The sequence below is a fragment of the Rhinoderma darwinii genome, chromosome 2 (genome assembly GCF_050947455.1).
Source record: "Rhinoderma darwinii isolate aRhiDar2 chromosome 2, aRhiDar2.hap1, whole genome shotgun sequence".
Taxonomy (NCBI): Eukaryota; Metazoa; Chordata; class Amphibia; order Anura; family Rhinodermatidae; genus Rhinoderma; species Rhinoderma darwinii.
In genome coordinates, this window is record NC_134688.1 from 343628284 (window position 1) to 343651213 (window position 22930).

Here is a 22930-nt window from a genome sequence, read left to right on the forward strand (position 1 = left end):
AATGACGGGTGCACACATGTAGCCACCCGTCATTACGGGGCCTCATGCACACGACTGTAAAAACACCCGTTATTAAGGGTCGTAATTACGACCCGAAATAGCGGGCCCATAGACTTCTGTTAGCCACGGGTACCTTCCCGTTTTCTCACGGGAAGGTGCCCGTGTCGTTAAAAAGATAGAACATGTTCTATTTTTTTATTTTACGGGTCGTGCTCGTAATTACGACTCGTAATTACGAGCACGGCCGGCCGCTTTTACGAGCCGTGCTGTCATTATAAGGGTATGTTCACACGACAGCGTCCGTTACGGCTGAAATTACGGGGATGTTTCCGCCTGAAAACATCCCCGTAATTTCAGCCGTTATGGCATATGCAGGCGCATGAACGCCGCGTCCATTACGGACGTAATTGGCGCTGCTATTCATTGGAGTCAATGAATAACGGCTCCAATTACGGCCAAAGAAGTGACAGGTCACTTCTTTGACGCGGGCGTCTATTTACGCGCCGTCATTTGACAGCGGCGTGTAAATTACGCCTCGTGTGAACAGACAAACGTCTGCCCATTGCTTTCAATGGGCAGATGTTTGTCCGCGCTATCGAGGCGCTATTTTTGGACGTAATTCGGGGCAAAAACGCCCGAATTACGTCCGTAATTAGTGAGTGTGAACATACCCTGTGTTCACACGCACTAATTACGGATGTAATTCGGGATTTTTTGCCCCGAATTACGCCCGAAAATAGCGCCTCGATAGCGCTGACAAACATCTGCCCATTGAAAGCAATGGGCAGACGTTTGTCTGTTCACACGAGGCGTATATTTACGCGCCGCTGTCAAATGACGGCGCGTAAATAGACGCCCGCTTCAAAGAAGTGACCTGTCACTTCTTTGGCCGTAATTGGAGCCGTTATTCATTGACTCCAATGAATAGCAGCGCCAATTACGTCCGTAATGGACGCCGCGTTCAAGCGCCTGCACATGCCGTTACGGCTGAAATTACGGGGATGTTTTCAGACGGAAACATCCCCGTAATTTCAGCCCTTACGGACGCTGTCGTGTGAACATACCCTAAATTTTATAGCAGCACGGCCCGTAAAATAGAAAAATAGAACATGTTCTATTTTTTTAACGGCACGGGCACCTTCCCGTGAGAAAACGGGAAGGTACCCATGGGTAACAGAAGTCTATGAGCCCGTTATTGCGGGTCGTAATTACGACCCACAATAACGGGTGTTTTTACGGTCGTGTGCATAATGGGAGCACGGCTTGGAAAAACGACCGGCTGCCTGTGGCCGGCCGTGCTCCTCTCCTGAAATACTCTGTGCTGCCTTAAACTCTGTGGACAGGTCAGGATCCTGTTTCTTTTAAATGCTGCTAGGGAACCCGCTCGATCCACTATGTAAGGCTGCGCTACAGTGCAGCATTTAAAAGAAACAGGATCCTGACCTGTCCACAGAGTTTAAGGCAGCACAGAGTATTTCAGGAGATGAGCGTGCAGATTCAGTGCTGCTGTGAACTCTGCTCTTACCATTACGTAGCTCTCAGTCTGTTACCTCTCCTCCACTCCTGTCCTCAATAACACCTTCACATGATTGGCAAGTCACCACCCCGCACAAGATCCGCACGCTCATCTCCTGAAATACTCTGTGCTGCTGTGAACTCTACTCTTACCATTACGTGGTGACTTGCCAATCATGTGAAGGTGTTCTTGAGGACAGGAGTGGAGGAGAGGTAACAGACTGAGAGCTACGTAATGGTAAGAGCAGAGTTCACAGCAGCACTGAATCTGCACGCTCATCTCCTGAAATACTCTGTGCTGCCTTAAACTCTATGGACAGGTCAGGATCCTGTTTCTTTTAAATGCTGCACTATAGCGCAGCCTTATATAGTGGATCGAGCGGGTTCCCAAGCAGCATTTAAAAGAAACAGTGTGTGTGTTTGGGTATGTGTCTTTGTCTGTTTTTGTTTTTATATGTGTGTTTGTGTTTATGTGTGTTTGTGTATATATGGGTGTGTTTGTGTATATGTGTTTGTGTATATATATCGGTGTATGTGTATATGTTTGTGTGTAGATGTTTGTGTGTGTGTGTTTTTGTATATGTGTGTTTGTGTATATGTGTGTATATGGGTGTGTTTATGTGTGTTTGTGTATATATATGGGTGTATTTGTATATATGTTTGTGTGTAGATGTTTGTGTGTGTGTGTTTATATATGTGTGTGTTTGTGTATATGGGTGTGTGTATATGTGTGTGTTTGTGTATATGTGTGTTTGTGTATGGTTGTTTGTGTGTGCGTGCGTGTATATATGTGTGTAGGTGAGTAGAAGTATTGTTATTGTTCACATTGATAACTGTTTTTTTATGTTGTTGCAGATTTTGATGTACCGATTGGACTACATCTTCGATTCGTTGGACTACTGCGTAGATCTACGTTTTTTTAAAATTTAATAAAATGGTTAACGAGGGTTTTGTTGGGGATTTCTTATTTCAATAAAAAAGAATTGTCTTTGTGTTTTTTTTTAAACTTTATTAGTGCCTAGATAATGGTAGTTGGCTGATTGACAGCGTCCATTATTAAGGCGGTACTTAGTGTTAGCCGGTGCAGAGGCTAGCACTAACCACCCATTATTACCCCGGTACCCACCACCACCAGGGATGCCGGGAAGAGCTTGGTACGATCCAGTACCCGACCATCTGTTGTGATGGTCGGGTACTGGGGCGGCCGTAGGCTGGTATTATGAGGCTGGGAAGGGCCAAAAACAGTGGACCTTCCCACCCTTGTAATGCTAGGCTGCTGCTGCTGTGTTGTATCGGGCTGGTTATAAAAATGGGGGGGGACCCCACGTCGTTTTTTTTTTGGAATTTAACAAATTTAACACTAGACGTTGGGTCCCCCACATTTTTAATAACCAGCCATATACAAGGCCGCAGTCTGGCATTACATGGGTGGGAAGGGCCACTGGTTTTGTCCATTCCCAGGCTAATAACACTGTGTTGTATGTGGCTGGTTATGATAAATTGGGTGGAACCCCATGTCTTTTTTTAAAAAAATTAAAAATAAATAAATAATAAAAAAAAAATGACGTGGGGTCCCCCCCACTTTTATAACCAGCCAGATACAACACAGCAGCAGCAGCCTAGCATTACAAGGGTGGGAAGGTCCACTGTTTTTGGCCCTTCCCAGCCTCATAATACCAGCCTGCGGCCGCCCCAGAGCCCGACCATCACAACAGATGGTCGGGTACTGGATCGTACCTGGCTCTTCCCGGCACCCCTGGTGGTGGTGGGTACCGGGGTAATAATGGTGGTTAGTGTTAGCCTCTGCACCGGCTAACACTAAGCCTCGCCTTAGTAATGGATGTTGTCACTCAGACAGCGGCCATTACTAAAGTGGTAGTAATAAAATTTGAAAAGAAAAAGACAAAGATATAGATAAAATATTTTATTGAAATAAAGCACCCCCAACACAACCCTCATTAACCATTTTATTGTAGAAAAAAAACCCGTCATCGAAGTAGTCCTCGAAACCGACGTAGTCCAAACACCAAACCTGTAAAAAAAAAAAAAATTAAATAAAACATGTCGTAGGCTTAGATTCAGTTTAATGTGTGATACTGACTGTTATACCATGTATAGAAGCCTGCCGCGAAGTTGACTTAGATACAGGGCGCCAGCAGACAGTATCATACATGGCCATACAGACATGTATACAAACAAACATACATACATGCAAACTATCATACATACATGCATACACACACACATGAAACCATACATACAAACATGCAAAGATACATACATATATACAAGCATGCACAAATATACATGCAAACATAAATACATGCAAACATAATTACATACATGCACATATATATATAAACATACATGCAAAAATAAAAACATGCAAACATACATGACAACATACATACATACATACATACATACATACATACATACATACAAACATGTATACATACATGACAACATACATACATGACAACATACATACATGCAAATATACATTCATGCAAACATACATAAATGCAAACATACATACATGCAAATATATACATGCAAATATACATACAAACATGCACATATATACATACATGACAACATACATACATGACGACATACATACATACATACATACATAAAATGCAAACATACATACATACATTCATGCAAACATACATGCAAATATATACATGCAAATATACACATGCAAATATACACATGCAAATATACACATACATGCCAACATACATACATACATGCAAACATACACACATGCAAACATACATACATGCAAATATACATACAAACATACATGCACATATATACATACATACATGACAACATACATGCATACATACATACATGACAACATACATTCATGCAAACATACATTCATGCAAACATACATACATGCAAACATACATTCATGCAAACATACATACATGCAAACATACATGCAAATATATACATGCAAATATACATACACACATGCACATATATACATACATGCCAACATACATACATACATGACAACATACATACATACATGCCAACATACATACATGCCAAAAAAAATAATAATACGTTCATACTTACTTTCCTCCTGTCCGGGCTCCAGCGATGACGTTTCATCCATGTCGCCGCTGCAGCCTGTGATTGGCTGCAGAGGCGGTCACGTGGGATGAAGCGTCATTCTGCCGTGCGTGACCGCCACTACAGCCTGTGATTGGCTGCAGCGGCGAAAGGGATGAAACGTCATCGCTGGAGGCCGGACAGGAGGAAAGTAAGTACGAACGTATAATTTTTATTTTTTTATTACATTTAAATTGTATTTTCCGCGCGCCGAGCATGTACTGTCAAGGTTGCTGAAAGAGTTAGTGCAGCCCATTAACTCTATCAGCACCCCGGACAGTAGCATGCTCGGCGCACGTAAGTGACAGGTTCGGTCCGAACTAGTTCGGTCCGAATCGAACTTTTTTGTGAAATTCGGCGAACTAGCCGAACCGAACTTTTGAAAAGTTCGCTCATCTCTACTTACCACCTCTTTATTCCCTCGAGAGCTGAGCACAGGAGATGCAGCATGTAGGATGTTCTTACTGGTGCAGAGCCCCAGCACCTTATGAGGGTCTTCAGGTTTTTAGTCATATTTATTACAAAGATTATGTATTTTAATATAATATTAATTGTTTCCTCAATGTCACACAGACAGAAATTATTATCTATCAGATGTTCAGCAGCTGCAGATCCGTCCAGATTGTAATAACTAGACACACACTAAACCAACTGTGAGAGATGAACATTACAAGTTCCATGCACCAAGACTGAACCATATCTCCGACTTTTACAATTTATTATGGGTTTTAATTCTATCCCTGATCTCCTTTCTTGGCAGTACTGGGTAAGAGTCTGTCCACGGAAACATTATGAATATAGAAACTACATTCAAAATATAAATAACAATCAAACATTAAAAATATTGTTAAAGCCATACTGAAATATGCAAATTATGTGTGTGGTCATAAAAGCAGCTCACGCCGGGTATATCTATTGTGATGTCACTACTATTAATGATGGTAAATCTATAATTGAAATATGCAAATTATGGGTGAGGTCATAAAAGCATCTATTGTGATGTCATAGAGCTTGTGTATATGCAATGATGCTGGTCACAGAGCTGTCACTCAGTTGGATGTGACCGGTAAGTTCTCTATCATTTCTCTATCTGTACCTGACTCTGATCGATCCATTATATTAGGAACATTGAATCCATGTTTTCAAGATATGGTTTATTAGAGGTTGTAATATCTTTTTTTGTTTCATTATACAATTGAATTGCTTAAATATCATAGAAAGAACACAGGCTGTAAGAAATGGCAGCCTACATTCAGCCGATAATAGATTTGCAGGGTAACAGCACATAATTTTGGTTCCCTGCAGCCCTGAGAACTTATTTTGTCTCTCGATTGTAAAGGAGAAATTACAGTATGGTCATATTTAGGGGACTGTTATGTAGTAAGTCCTTATATTAGTGTAAATTCCCTAAAAAGAATTCCATAAATTAACACAATGTAATAAAATTCAGAATTTTGATCAAGTAATATAAAAAAAACATGTAAAAGCCATTGAAAATGCCATATTAAGATCTGTAAGTTATAACGAGTGTAGTTAGGTAATCCACCTACACTATATGGCCAATAGTATTTGGACACCTCTCCTAATTATTGAGCCAAGAATCAGCTGGTTGGGTGTAAAACACGTCGCCGTTGAATTTTGGAGCATGGGAAACATGTTCTGTTGAGTAATAAATCACGGTTCACTATCTGGCCATCTAATGGACGAATTTGCGTTTTGTGCCTGCCCGGAGAATGCTACCTACTGGACTGTATAGTGCCTATTATAAAATGGAGTGAAGTTTGTATAATGGTCTGGATTGTTTGTAAGGGGTTGGATTAAATCCCCATTTTTCCAGTAGGGGTTAATAAGACTTTTAAACAATTGTATGCTTCCAACTTTGTGGTAATAGTTTGGGTAAGACCCTTTCCTGTCCTAGTATGACTGTGCCCCTGTGCACAAAGAGGGTCCCTAAAGACATGGTTTGACAAGTTCGATGTGGAGGAACTTGCGTATCTGCACAGAACCCGGACCTCAATCCCAACAAAACCTTTGGAGTGAATTGGAAAGGCAATTGCGAGCCAGACCTTTTTGCCCAACATCAGTGTCTCAACCATTGGTGTCCACATACTTTTGGCCATATACTGTAGTGTACCGAGTGTATATCAATTGTGATGTCACCGAGCTTAGGTATAAAGTATAGTGCTGGCCAGAGGGCTGTCATTTATCAGGTGGATGTGATCGGTACGGTAAGTACTTTATCATTGCTACGTCTCTAGAACAGTCTCATCTATCAGTCTCTTTATGAATATTGGATTCTTACATGTAATTCTAGTGTTTGTCGTGTTATTTGTGTTTTTTATTTGGCATACTTATACACTAGGAAATTGCTTAAATAGCAATATTGTGGCCTGTCACATCTGCTCCATAGACAGAATGCAGATTGCAGACAGAAATTGGTGTCTGTATTCTGCTGGTAGATTCATAAAGCAACCACAAAGCAAAGAATGTGAATCTCTGGGAACTTATTATCACACCCTCCAGTTTATAACACCAGTAATTCTCATAATAAATGTTTATAAGGGAATTCATATTTATGAATTTTAGGTTTTCTGTCTGTAGACTATACTATTTATATATCAGGTCAATCCTGAATATTAGCTGGTATGGCTATGCAACCAACCTACATCAGGTGCTGCTATTGTGATGTCTTGAGATGAGTCTAGATAGTCGTGTTTCTTACTGCGTCTATGGTAGTATTGGTTTTATTACAAGATTTAAACTATTTGATGTTTGAATCATGTACATAAATAAATGATTATAAGGAGTATTGCTTTTTTTAAAAAAAAATTTTAGTCATAAAATATTAGTAAGTCCAGGAATAAACAGTCTAATAGCATTTGTCAGACTAAATTGTAGAAGGATAGTGCTAATCCCCTGGAAACGTGTCCTTATTAACAATTGAAATGAATAATTATGTATATAATCATAATAATAATAATAATAATAATAATAATAATAATAATAACAATAAAAAAGCTAACAATAAAAAGTATTTATTACTAACTCCAATTACTTAGGTTCTAAATTCTGGTTATCAATTAATATAAAAAAAAATTCAACCCTTTAAAATGCCATATGGTCAATTTAACAACCAATACATTGTTTCAGCTTCCAAACCTAATACAATGTTATCAACAGGGGCTCCCAGGTCATGTGATCCTCTGACACTTATGATTGACAATATTCTGTTATAGGAATACCCTATTTAATAACTAATTTTTCCAGCTAGTTTCATCACAAGTAACGACTCCCTTATAGTTTTCTGGTCTTTCTAGGTCTTGCTGTTGGATTGACACTGTGTTACTTACTGTGTTGCTTATACGGTTAGCGATTTGTCCTATTTTCGGAGAACTAGAGGCGATTAGTCAAATTCTATCTTGACTGTCTCCTGGTTTTCTACCAAGGACATTGGTGCAGTTTTGCACCCGGGCATTAAACAACCATGCCCTTTTGGAAAAAATCTAAGAAATATCATGTCTCCCAAATTCCTGATAAAGGAAATCTGATGGGAGACATACCAACTATGGAGGAGCCTAACATCTCGCTCCAGAAGTTTTCTGTCATCAAAGATATGGCAGATGAAAAATCCAGCGATCTTAGTCACAGCAAATATTGTGACATTACGTCAAAGAACACCAAGAAGAGCGCATTCAGCCTGCTGACCCGCCTGCGCTCCAAAAATATCCGTAAAAGGTATGTAACTAATAATTCTCATACATTGCTCAGATATCCAGAGCTGTGGTATAACAGTCACTAGATCTTTAATTCTCCCCATATCTTCACAGAAACTTTGGCAGCAGCGCTGTGATCGGCGCTAGAGAACTGGATCGCTATTTCCCAGATAGACGGTTGAGACTATATGTTGCCACCTGGAATATGGAGGGAAAGGTGAGAAGTAATGTACAATATTTATTGTGACCCATCAGTGTGCCCGAGCTCAAGTTGGATGAAATGGGCCAGTAACCATGTCTCTTTAGTTTGTAGTTGAATATCACATAGACAGGTTATATTCTACCCTATGTCAGTTGAGTTGGCGCTCTTTGTATACAATATTAATGTTTGTATATTTTGAACAGGATTACCCGCAAAATGTGGAGGATCTGCTGTTACCATCAGATGATACGAAAGACATTTATGTTATTGGCGTTCAGGAAGGATGTCCAAACAGGTAAGTCTTCTCAGGTTGTCTTACACCAGCCTATGACTGCAGATGGACAGCAGGTCGGCTGATACAAATTCTCTCTCAATGCTCTACTTATTGTATTATCACTCCTTAATTTTCAAAATTCAACACCAGAGGTTATTATATGGAGTGTTGATACAGATGAGTTGAGTATCTTAATCTTGTGTCATTTATTAATATGTAAATCTGAAATTGTGTCTTCTTGTAGACGGGAATGGGAGATAAAATTACAGGAGACCCTTGGACCACACTATGTATTATACCACTCCTCCGGGCTCGGAGTCCTGTATCTCACCATCTTTGTTCGACGGGAACTAATCTGGTTCTGCTCAGGTAAGATTCACATTCCTACGTCTACATAAGAAGTGTTGAATGTAGTCATTAGCTGGAACATCTTATTTAGTTATTAGACTTAGATGCCTAAGAGCTTGGCTCTCAGATTCTTGACTTCTGAGTATTGGAGATCTAAAAGTTCACACCACAGTTACAAAGCATGAAATTATGTTCTAGTAATATTTCCATAGTTTAATTGGAAATAATTTCTATTCCATTGTTGCATGTAGTACTCTTAACCACTGACCTGTCTTTTTGTGTTTAATTTCTTATACAGAGGTAGAGCACACCCATGTAACAACCAGGCTATTCCACCATGTGAAAACTAAAGGAGCCTTGGGTGTTGCCTTCACCGTCTTTGGAACATCATTCCTTTTTATTAATTCACATCTGAGATGTAAGTATTTACAATATTAATATATGACCATGTACAGTTTTACTTTGTATAAAATTGCTGCTATTTGATAATTAACTGAAATATATGGGATGATATCAAGAGATCTGTACTAATAATGTTTTGGTAAAAATAAAAGGTTTGTTCCAGTTTGATCAAACTTTTTCTAATCTATCAATCTCATTCTATGTTGTGAGTGGCCAGTAATACAGATACACGCAGGTACAATTAGTGCAGGAGGGGGTGGCGGCGGCTGGTTTCAGTTGCGCCGCCTCCCCCTCAGGGAGGCAGCAGGGCGGACGGTGCGGCCGTATAATCCCTCACACCCACCCCTCCTCTCCATTAGCGGCGGTGGCGCGCTGCAATGTGTTTTTTTGAAAATAATATGCGATTCGGGCCGCCCATATGATCATCCGCCACTGCTAATATGTATTTTTTTGTTGGCAGTTGGGGCAGTCAACAAGAGGATCCAGGACTATAAAACCATCACTGAGGGTCTCCGTCTGCCTCAAATTATTCCGGAAAGAATCAACTCCAATGCCTGTGAGTAGAGATGAGCGAACCGGGACAACCGAACCCGGTTTCGGTCCGAACTTCCGGTAAAGTTCGGTTCGCAGCGAATCCGAACTTCACCGGGTTCGGCCGAACCCGTTTTGACCGAACCCGGTCAAAAACATTATACAAATCGGCAGCCACTTATCTCTATCAATCACTGATAGAGAAAAGAGGCTGCTGATTAAAAATAAAATAAAAAGCATTTCATACGTACCCGGTCGTTGTCTTGTTGACGAGTCCCTCTTCTTCCTCCAGTCCGACCTTTTCTGACGCGGCAGCCTGTGATTGGCTGCAGAGGCCTCTGCAGCCTGTGATTGGCTGCAGAGGCCGCGGCAGCCTGTGATTGGCTGCAGCGCTCACATGGGCTGCATCGTCATCAAGGAATGTCGGGCCGGATGTCGAGAGGGACGCGTCACCAAGGCAACGGCCAGGAGACCGGACTGGAGGAAGCAGAAAGTTCTCGGTAAGTATGAACGTCTTTTTTTTTACAGGTACTGTGATCGGTAGTCACTGTCCAGGGTACTGAAACAGTTACTGCCGATCAGTTAACTCTTTCAACACCCTGGACGGTGACTATTTAGGGTATGTGCACACACACTAATTACGTCCGTAAATGACGGACGTATTTCGGCCGCAAGTACCGGACCGAACACAGTGCAGGGAGCCGGGCTCCTAGCATCATAGTTATGTACGATGCTAGGAGTCCCTGCCTCTCTGCAGGACAACTGTCCCGTACTGTAATCATGTTTTCAGTACGGGACAGTAGTTCCACGGAGAGGCAGGGACTCCTAGCATCGTACATAAGTATGACACTAGGAGCCCGGCTCCCTGCAGGGTGTTCGGTCCGGTACTTGCGGCCGAAATACGTCCGTCAATTACGGACGTAATTAGTGTGTGTGCACATACCCTTACTGACGTCGCCTAGCAACGCTGCCGTAATGACGGGTGCACACATGTAGCCACCCGTCATTACGGGGCCTCATGCACACGACCATAAAAACACCCGTTATCACGGGTCGTAATTACGACCCGAAATAGCGGGCCCATAGACTTCTGTTAGCCACGGGTACCTTCCCGTTTTCTCACGGGAAGGTGCCCGTGCCGTTAAAAAGATAGAACATGTTCTATTTTTTTATTTTACGGGCCGTGCTCGTAATTACGACTCGTAACTACGAGCACGGCCGGCCGGCCACGGGCAGCCGGCCGCTTTTACGAACCGTGCTGTCATTATAATTATAGCAGCACGGCCCGTAAAATAGAAAAATAGAACATGTTCTATTTTTTTAACGGCACGGGCACCTTCCCGTGAGAATACGGAAAGGTACCCGTGGGTAACAGAAGTCTATGAGCCCGTTATTGCGGGTCGTAATTACGACCCGCAATAACGGGTGTTTTTACGGTCGTGTGCATGATGGGAGCACGGCTCGGAAAAACGAACGGCTGCCCGTGCTCATCTCCTGAAATAATCTGTGCTGCCTTAAACTCTGTGGACAGGTCAGGATCCGGTTTCTTTTAAATGCTGCTAGGGAACCCGCTCGATCCACTATATAAGGCTACGCTACAGTGCAGCATTTAAAAGAAACAGGATCCTGACCTGTCCACAGAGTTTAAGGCAGCACAGAGTATTTCAGGAGATGAGCGTGCAGATTCAGTGCTGTTGTGAACTCTGCTCTTACCATTACGTAGCTCTCAGTCTGTTATCTCTCCTCCACTCCTGTCCTCAAGAACACCTTCACATGATTGGCAAGTCACCACGTAATGGTAAGAGCAGAGTTCACAGCAGCACAGAGTATTTCAGGAGATGAGCGTGCGGATCTTGTGCGTGGTGGTGACTTGCCAATCATGTGAACGTGTTATAGAGGACAGGAGTGGAGGAGATGTAACAGACTGAGCTACGTAATGGTAAGAACAGAGTTCTCAGCAGCACAGAGTATTTCAGGAGAGGAGCGTGCAGATTCAGTGCTGCTGTGAACTCTGCTCTTACCATTACGTAGCTCAGTCTGTTACCTCTCCTCCACTCCTGTCCTCAATAACACCTTCACATGATTGGCAAGTCACCACCCCGCACAAGATCCGCACGCTCATCTCCTGAAATACTCTGTGCTGCTGTGAACTCTGCTCTTACCATTACGTGGTGACTTGCCAATCATGTGAAGGTGTTCTGGAGGACAGGAGTGGAGGAGAGGTAACAGACTGAGAGCTACGTAATGGTAAGAGCAGAGTTCGCAGCAGCACTGAATCTGCACGCTCATCTCCTGAAATACTCTGTGCTGCCTTAAACTCTATGGACAGGTCAGGATCCTGTTTCTTTTAAATGCTGCACTGTAGCGCAGCCTTATATAGTGGATCGAGCGGGTTCCCCAGCAGCATTTAAAAGAAACCGTGTTTGTGTATATATGTGTGTTTGGGTATGTGACTTTGTCTGTTTTTGTTTTTATATGTGTGTGTGTATATATGGGTGTGTTTGTGTATATGTGTTTTGTGTATATGTTTGTGTATATATGGGTGTATTTGTGTATATGTTTGTGTGTAGATGTTTGTGTGTGTTTTTGTATATGTGTATATGTGTGTATATGGGTGTGTGTTTGTGTGTATATATGGGTGTGTTTGTGTATATGTGTTTGTGGATATGTGTGTTTGGGTATGTGTGTTTGGGTATGTGTGTTTGGGTATGTGTGTTTGGGTATGTGTGTTTTTGTTTGTATATGTGTTTGTGTATATGTGTTTGTGTATATGTGTTCGTGTATGTGTGTATAACTGTGTGTGTGTGTGTTTGGATATGTGTGTTTTTGTTTGTATATGTGTGAGTTCGTGTATATGTGTGTGTTTGTCTGTTTATGTGTGTGTATATCTTGTTGTGTTTGTGTATATATGTGTGTGTCTGTGTATGGTTGTTTGTTTGTGTGTGCGTGTATATATGTGTGTAGGTGAGTAGAAGTATTGGTATTGTTCACATTGATAACTGTTTTTTTATGTTGTTGCAGATTTTGATGTACCGATTGGACTACATCTTCGATTCGTTGGACTACTGCGTAGATCTGCGTTTTTTCAAATTTTAATAAAATGGTTAACGAGGGTTTTGTTGGGGATTTCTTATTTCAATAAAAAAGAATTGTCTTTGTGTTTTTTTTTCAAACTTTATTAGTGCCTAGATAATGGCAGTTGGCTGATTGACAGCGTCCATTATTAAGGCGGGGCTTAGTGTTAGCCGGTGCAGAGGCTAGCACTAACCACCCATTATTACCCCGGTACCCACCACCACCAGGGGTGCCGGGAAGAGCTTGGTACGATCCAGTACTCGACCATCTGTTGTGATGGTCGGGTACTGGGGCGGCCGTAGGCTGGTATTATGAGGCTGGGAAGGGCCAAAATCAGTGGACCTTCCCACCCTTGTAATGCTAGGCTGCTGCTGCTGTGTTGTATCGGGCTGGTTATAAAAATGGGGGGGACCCCCACGTCGTTTTTTTTTGGGAATTTAACAAATTTAGCAATAGACGGGTCCCCCACATTTTTAATAACCAGCCATATACAAGGCCGCAGCAGTCTGGCATTACATGGGTGGGAAGGGCCACTGGTTTTGTCCATTCCCAGGCTAATAACACTGTGTTGTATGTGGCTGGTTATGATAAATTGGGTGGAACCCCATGTCTTTTTAAAAAAAAAAATGTAAATAAATAAATAATTTAAAAAAATGACGTGGGGTCCCTCCCACTTTTATAACCAGCCAGACACAACACAGCAGCAGCAGCCTAGCATTACAAGGGTGGGAAGGTCCACTGTTTTTGGCCCTTCCCAGCCTCATAATACCAGCCTGCGGCCGCCCCAGAGCCCGACCATCACAACAGATGGTCGGGTACTGGATCGTACCTGGCTCTTCCCGGCACCCCTGGTGGTTTTGGGTACCGGGGTAATAATGGTGGTTAGTGTTAGCCTCTGCACCGGCTAACACTAAGCCTCGCATTAGTAATGGATGTTGTCACTCAGACAGCGGCCATTACTAAAGTGGTAATAATAAAATTTGAAAAGAAAAAGACAAAGATATAGATAAAATATTTTATTGAAATAAAGCACCCCCAAAACAACCCTCATTAACCATTTTATTGTAGAAAAAAAAAAGCGTCATCTAAGTAGTCCTCGAAACCGACGTAGTCCAAACACCAAACCTGTAAAAAAAAATAATAATGAAATAAAACATGTCGTAGGCTTAGATTCAGTTTAATGTGTGATACTGACTGTTATACCATGTATAGAAGCCTGCCGTGAAGTTGACTTAGATACAGGGCGCCAGCAGACAGTATCATACATGGCCATACATACATATATACAAACATACATACAAGCATGCACATATATACATGCAAATATACATACACGCAAACATACACACATATACATGCAAACTATCATACATACATACACACACACATGAAAACATACATACATACAAACAAACATGCAAAGATACATACATACATATATACAAGCATGCACAAATATACATGCAAACATAAATACATGCAAACATAATTACATACATGCACATATATATAAACATACATGCAAACATACATGCAAAAATAAAAACATGCAAACATACATACATGCACATATATACATACATGACAACATACATACAAACATACATGACAACATACATACATGCAAACATACATACATGCAAACATACATACACACATGCAAACATATATACATGCAAATATACATACAAACATGCACATGTATATATACATGCCAACATACATGCAAACATACATGCACATATATACATACATACATGACAACATACATACATGCAAATATACATACATACACACATGCACATATATACATACATGCCAACATACATGCACATATATACATACATGACAACATACATACATACATGACAACATACATACATATATATATATATATACACACACATGCAAATATACATACAAACATGCATACATACATGCAAACATACATTCATGCAAACACACATACATGCAAACATACATACATACATACAAATATACATACACACATGCACATATATACATACATGACAACATACATACATACATGACAACATACATGCAAAAATACATACATGCAAACATACATGCAAATATATACATGCAAATATACATACAAACATGCACATATATACATACATGCCAACATACATGCACAGATATACATACATACATGACAACATACATACATGCCAACATACATACATACATACATACATGCCAACATACATACATGACAACATACATACATACATACATGACAACATACATACATACATACATACATGCCAACATACATACATGCCAACATACATGACAACATACATACATGACAACATACATACATATATATATATATATATATATACACACATGCAAATATACATACAAACATGCATACATACATGCAAACATACATTCATGCAAACACACATACATGCAAACATACATACATACATACAAATATACATACACACATGCACATATATACATACATGACAACATACATACATACATGACAACATACATGCAAAAATACATACATGCAAACATACATGCAAATATATACACAAACATGCACATATATACATACATGCCAACATACATGCACAGATATACATACATACATGACAACATACATACATGCCAACATACATACATACATACATGCCAACATACATACATGACAACATACATACATACATGACAACATACATACATGACAACATACATACATACATACATGCCAACATACATACATGCCAACATACATGACAACATACATACATGACAACATACATACATACATACATGCCAACATACATACATGCCAACATACATACATGCCAACATACATAAATACATACATGCCAACATACATACATGCCAACATACATACATGCCAACATACATACATACATACATACATACATACATACATACATACATACATACATACATACATGCCAACATACATACATGCCAACATACATACATACATACATACATACATACATACATACATGCCAAAAAATAATAATAATACGTTCATACTTACTTTCCTCCTGTCCGGCCTCCAGCGATGACGTTTCATTCATGTCGCCGCTGCAGCCTGTGATTGGCTGCAGAGGCGGTCACGTGGGATGAAGCGTCATCCTGACGTGCGTGACCGCCACTACAGCCTGTGATTGGCTGCAGCGGCGAAAGGGATGAAACGTCATCGCTGGAGGCCGGACAGGAGGAAAGTAAGTACGAACGTATAATTTTTATTTTTTTATTACATTTAAATGGTATTTTCCGCGCGCCGAGCATGTACTGTGAAGGTTGCTGAAAGAGTTAGTGCAGCCCATTAACTCTATCAGCACCCTGGACAGTAGCATGCTCGGCGCACGTAAGTGACAGGTTCGGTCAGAACTAGTTCGGTCCGAACCGAACTTTTTTGTGAAATTCGGCGAACTAGCCGAACCGAACTTTTGATAAGTTCGCTCATCTCTACCTGTGAGTATTACTTATGTGGTTGAACCTATGGATCCTTTTATCTCTCTATTTGTCTCCGTTGAGTCTAATGCAGTCATGTGCTATAATTTTTTTATTTATTTTTATTCTACAGTGGACGTCACCAGCCGCTTTGATCGGGTGTTTTGGTTTGGAGACCTCAATTTTCAACTTAAAGAGGACAGAAAAATGTGGAATCTCTTCTGCAGAAGATCGAAGGAAAAGATATGTCCAGTCTCCTCAAACACGACCATCTGAATGAAGCCAAGAACAATGGTATATTTACTAGTAGACCAGTATATCATCGGTGCGGGTCCGACACCTGGACGCTGCACTGTTAAGCTGCTCCAGTGGCCTGCGGGCACCGGATGTTATGCCACACAATGCTATTTACGGAGCCGGAAGCAGTTGGCTCCTTACATAGCATAGCTGCCATGATGCATAACTGCAGGTCTGCCTCCTATTCACTTGAATAGGAGCAGAGTTGCAGTACTGCAGCTCGGCTGCAATTCCGTGGCCGGCGCCAACTGCATCCGGCATGTACGTCCAGTGCTCAAAGGCACCGGACCAGCTGATTAGTGCAGGGTCCGGGTGTCGGTCCACCACAGATCATGTACTGATGACCTATCTGGTGAGTATGTCATCAGTTGTCAGAAGTTGGAAAACCCCTTTAATACCACAACTACTTCCACAGATTAATACAAATCACTGACATGATGGTTGATATGTTCCCCAAATTCTTATATAGTGCTAAAATTATCAATTGTTCCTTTTTTTTTTTTAATACTGACAACTTTTTTTTCTTTCAACTTAAGGGTCCATATTTCTAGGGTTCAAGGAGCACACCATTGATTTCCTTCCTACATATAAATTTGACATTGGCAAAGACACCTATGATACATCAGCAAAGCAGAGAATTCCATCATATACGGTAAGATATCTTATTTCCAGGTCTACAGAGCTTGAGAGACAATAGAATCCATGGGCCAGAGCACCCATTATATAATGAATCCCCTCCCCCAATGTAATGAATTGTTATTATTATAGCTGGAAGAGTAATTTCTTATGAACAAAGCTTTCAGTTAATTTTACTTTTATGTAGTGAGTTTGTCATCACAGTTTCCCAGTGTAATATGTCGTTGCCCAGCATGGGTCAAGGATACTTATTTAATGAAATCTGTGTGACCAAGTCAAACCTAAAATGCAATAAAGTCTCAATATTCTGCAATATAAATAAAGTAGGCCCAACATTTAGGTCTGTGTTGTTTTGCAGTTTAATAATCTATTATAATATGATTTCACTAATGATATTTGTTATTTTCATGACCTCTACAGGACAGGGTGTTGTTTAAAAGCCAATGTGAGGGAGATGTACGAGTCCTGAGATACGACTCTTGCCCTGTTTTGAAGACCTCAGACCACCGACCTGTTTTTGGCATCTTTGAAGTAAAGATCAGGCCCGGTTCAGATGAGTAAGTCATGTTTTCCTCCATGTTGTTGGTATGATACTTTCAGTAGCCGTCATTACTACATGGTCCTTATAGCCAGAGCTCGCACTTTGGGGCAGGTGGCTGTACACCTTGGTGACAGTACTGGAGGATTATAGGATGTGAAACTAAGCAAAGTGTGGTTACCTGCTAACATTATTATATGTCTTACATAAATATATTTCTCATTCCAGCATCCCCTTGGCTGGTGGACGCTTTGATCGTAAAATCTATGTAACGGGCATTAGGAGGAAAGGACAAAAAAAGTAGCTGCATCTGTTCATGTCCTTACAGGTAAGAGCTTTGTAGTTGTCTATTATGTTTGCGGTGAAAATGTTCTTCCATCTCTTAGGTTTTCCTCTGTATCTGTAATTTATTTTATCAACTAATTTAACTAAAGTGTAAATAAGTATTTTCAATCTTAAAATTCCAACTCCTTGTATTCAGACACGTTTTCATTTCTGAATGAAGGTTGTGGGCTTTGGGGAACAACTTCCCCAACTGTAAGCATGTATGTAGTATAGTACAATGAGTTTCCTAAAGGAACCTGTCATCTGAATGGATGGAACAACTGCATTTTATGATGCATTAGCTTCTAAGCAAAAATGATGGATACAAGGAACATTGCTATTGATGGAAGACATTACTTGGCATCTTGCAGGACTCCTAAGGAACAGTTACAATCTCCGGGGCATAAAACATCGGAACATTAGAAAGTTCCCGTAACATGCTGAAGAGCGCAGCTCTAGGTCAGACCCACTGCTTGCATCAACCATCTTCAAGGTTTGTAGTGTGACGCCAAGGATCAATTAAGAAATGTATTTACCTCAAATCACCTTAAAAAGTCTTCTAGATTTTGTGTCTGCTAAGAAACACACATTATAGAACATTAATAGCAAATATTTGTCTTGCAGCATAAACATCAATTCCGCAGTACATCTGGCGAGAATAGCGCTCCCTGTCACCGGAGGAGCCACCATCAATGCTGATAGAAAGGTAAGTTCCTCTGGATGTGTCCCCTCTCTATATTTATCAAGCAGCCTGAATGATCAATATTTAATAGGGTTGTGTGCTTCTCCCCCCAGAACAAGTCAGCAGATATCAACAGAACATCAACACTAATAACAACCAAGGGCAGAATCCGCCATCTTACAAGAATTCCAATGGCGAGACTTAACATTTCTACAACATCTGTCACAGAAGAGACATCAATGTGGTCACCAGGGCATCAATATCACCCAGAAGACCAGGTTCAGAACAGGACAATATGTCATCTCTTCTTGTGTCTGTGGAATCCAGATTTTCCACCCCTTACTGATACTACAGTATATACTGTGACATATACCGTAGTTTTTGCTGGATCTTGTATTACCATCATCTTTACCATTATATATTTTGATCCACAAAAACCTTAAATAAATCTTTAACATCAATCCATAAGTGTGACTGGTAATTGTTATGTGCGCGGCTGCAACTTAACACAGTGTATACATTTCACCTAACCGACCCTTCACAGCGCTATTTGTGTGACATCGCGTTTAATCCAGTGGTAGGTGACAGGACATTGTATCATATGTACACAATACAGAGTGTATGGAACGTGCCGCCATAAGTACTGGATTATATACTGTAGGACAAAGAGTGACAGGAGATGTAAAACATTGATATATTTGATAGTTGCTTAACCACTTAAGGACGCAGCCTAGTTCGGGACTTAGGGCTCAGAGCCCATTTTTCAAATCTGACATATTTAACTTTATGTGGTAATAATGTCGAAATGCTTAAACCTATCCAAGCGATTCGGAGATTGTTTTCTTGTGAGACATTGGGCTTTATGTTAGCTGTAAAATTGTGTTGATATGTTCAGTGTTTATTAGTGAAAAATTGCAAAATGTAGAGAAAATGTAGAAAAAATAGAATTTTTCTAAAGTAAAAAATGCATCTGCTTGTAAAACAGATGGTTATACCAACCAAAATATTTACTAGTTCACATTTCCCATAATTCTACTTTAGATTGGCATGATTTTTTGAACATAAACAGCAATTTCTCATATTTTTAAGAAAATTTCAAAAGCCTTTTTTTTAAGGTACCTGTTCAGTTCTGAAGTGGCTTTGAGGCACCTATGTATTAGAAACACCCACAAAACTTCCAGTTTTAAAAACTAGACCCCTCAAAGTATTCAAAACAGCATTTAGACAGTTTTTTTTAACCCTTTAGGCATTTCACAGGAATTAAAGCAAAGTGGAGGTGAAATTTGCAAATTTCATTTTTCTTGCTGAATTTAATTTTATTCTATTTTTTTCTGTAACACAGAAGGTTTTACCAGAGAAACACTACTAAATATGTATTTTACAGATTCTGCCGTTTTTAGAAATGTCCCACATGTGGCTCTAGTGTGCTCTTGGACTAAAACACAAGCCCCAGAAGCAAAGAAGCACCTAGTGCATTTTGGGGCCTCATTTTTATTAGAATATATTTTAGGCAGCATGCCAGGTTTGAAGAGGTGTTGAGGTGCCAAAAAAGTAGGAATCCCTCAAAAGTGACCCCATTTTGGAAACTGCACCCCTCAAGGAATTCATTTATGGTTGTTGTTACCATTTTGACCCCACAGTTTTTTCACAGAGCGTCTTTGAATTTGGCTGTGAAATTAAAAAGATGAAATTTTTTCCAATAAGATGTCATTTTTGATCAAAATTTCTTATTTTCGCATGGAACAAAATGCCCCATTTTGTTGCCCAATTTGTCCTGAGTGCAGTAATATCCCATTTGTGGTGATAAACTGCCGTTTGGGCCCATGGGAGGTCTCAGAAGGAAAGAAGCGCTATGTGTTCTTTGGAGTCCAGATTTTGCTGGATTGGTTTTCGGGTGCCATGTCGAATTTGCAGAGCCCCAGAGGTATCAAAGCAATGGAAACCCACCAGAAGTGACCCCATTTTGGAAACTAAACCCCTCAAGGAATTCATTTATGGGTGTTGTGACCATTTGGACCCCACAGTTTATTCTCAGAATTTATTTGAAATGGGCTGTGAATTAAAAAAAATGTGTGATAAACTGGGCCCATGGGAGGGCTAAGAAGGAAAGGACCACCATTTGGCCTACTGGGGATTTTCTGGTACTAAGTCATGTATGCAGAAGCCCCTGAGGTACCAGTACAGTTGAAACCCCCGAGAAGTGACCCCGTTTTAAAAACTACACCCCTTAAGGCATTCATCTTGAGGTGTAGTGAGCATTTTGACCCCACAGGTATTGTTTAAAAGATAATGCGCAGCAGATAGTGCAGAGTGAGATTTGCAATTTTCTATACATATATGCCATTTCAGTGTCCGATATATTGTGCCCAGCATGCGCCACCGGAGACATACATCCCATAAACTGTAATGTGGGTTCTCACGGGTACAGCAATACCCTACATGTGGATGTTAACAGCTGCCTGGGCACACAGCATGGCCCAGAGTGTAAAGATGAGCGGGATAAGCTGTGCGGAGTGCATCATGGTAAGTAAAACTGGGGTAGATTGAAAATCAACGGACGTATGATACATTTTAAAACACTTTCATACAGAGCCCTGGTTTATCGGGACACGTGTTATATTGATATATTGTGTCTTACCTTATCCCCCTCTTATAGCAGACTTTGCACTTCTTTTGACTTTTTCCCTTCTTGCCAGTTTGGGGAACTCCTCCTGGAAAGTATTGCCCTGGTACGATGCGTGTTGCCCTGCTTCCAGAAGTACTTGGTGCCCCCCTTCATGGTCCCTAAAGATTAGGTTCTTGATAACCACCTCTTGAAATTCCAGGAAAGTTCCCGCCTGGCCTTTACATCGATGTAGTACGTACGCATTGTACAATGCAATCTGAATGATGTGCATGGCCAGCTTCTTATACCACACCGCATGGCACTGTAGGGCTTCAGGACTTGACCTGACAAGTCCACCCCTCCCATGTACCTATTGTAGTCCAGGATGCAGTCTGGTTTGGGGTTCTCTGTACTGGTACCTCGTACAGGTACATGGGCACTGGTATGGCCATGTATTGTTGTCAATACAACGACATCTCTCTTGTCCTTGTACTTAACACACAATATGTTGCTGCTAGAATGTGCCCTGCTTCCACCCCTTCTTGTTTGCCCAAGCAGTGTCTTAGGGAGGTGTAATGTCAGGATAGGGAGACAGACAGGTGAGCCCTAATCTATCCGCCACTCAGACCCTGCCTACTTTCACAGCCCGTCCTAGGCGACGGCGTACAAATGGGCGACGGTCCATACGCTCAATATGTGCACGACAGACAAACAAGACAAGGGTACACAAAAGCAAAGGGAAGTGGGGCAGTTGCCCACGGCAAAACCGTGAGCAACAGAGTAGTGGATGAGCCGAGTCAAACCAGGAGTGTACGTGGTAACAAATGCAGAGCAGGAGAATAGTCAGTCAAGCCAGGGTCAATATGAAGCAGAGGTCAATGGTAACAGCAGGAACAGCAGAGCCAGGAAACAAGAGAATCACAGGCAAAGGACAAGCATCAAATTAAGTTATAAGTAGACCAAGGGCGGGAGCTAGAACCGTCTGGCCAGGCTGCGATAGGCTCTCCCACTCCTCAGCCTACCAGCCTGAGTGGTAGCAGATCGAGTCACTCTAGCAGACCTAGACACAGATGCAGGCTTATTAACCACGGGCGTTGACACAGAAGCTGTGTCAGGCAAATCCTTCACAGGAGGCCTCTCCGATTTCTTCTAGCAGTGCCGCATGCCACAGTACTTCTG

The 22930-nt window shown here is 41.0% G+C and overlaps 1 long non-coding RNA gene across 1 annotated transcript; it reads left to right on the plus strand.

Moving 5' to 3' along the window:
- Positions 1-9087: 9087 nt before the first annotated feature.
- Positions 9088-10136, plus strand: LOC142741297 (uncharacterized). The gene is made up of 3 exons (XR_012881070.1): positions 9088-9205; positions 9483-9602; positions 10047-10136. It is a non-coding gene; the product is annotated as an uncharacterized LOC142741297 (long non-coding RNA).
- Positions 10137-22930: the final 12794 nt, after the last annotated feature.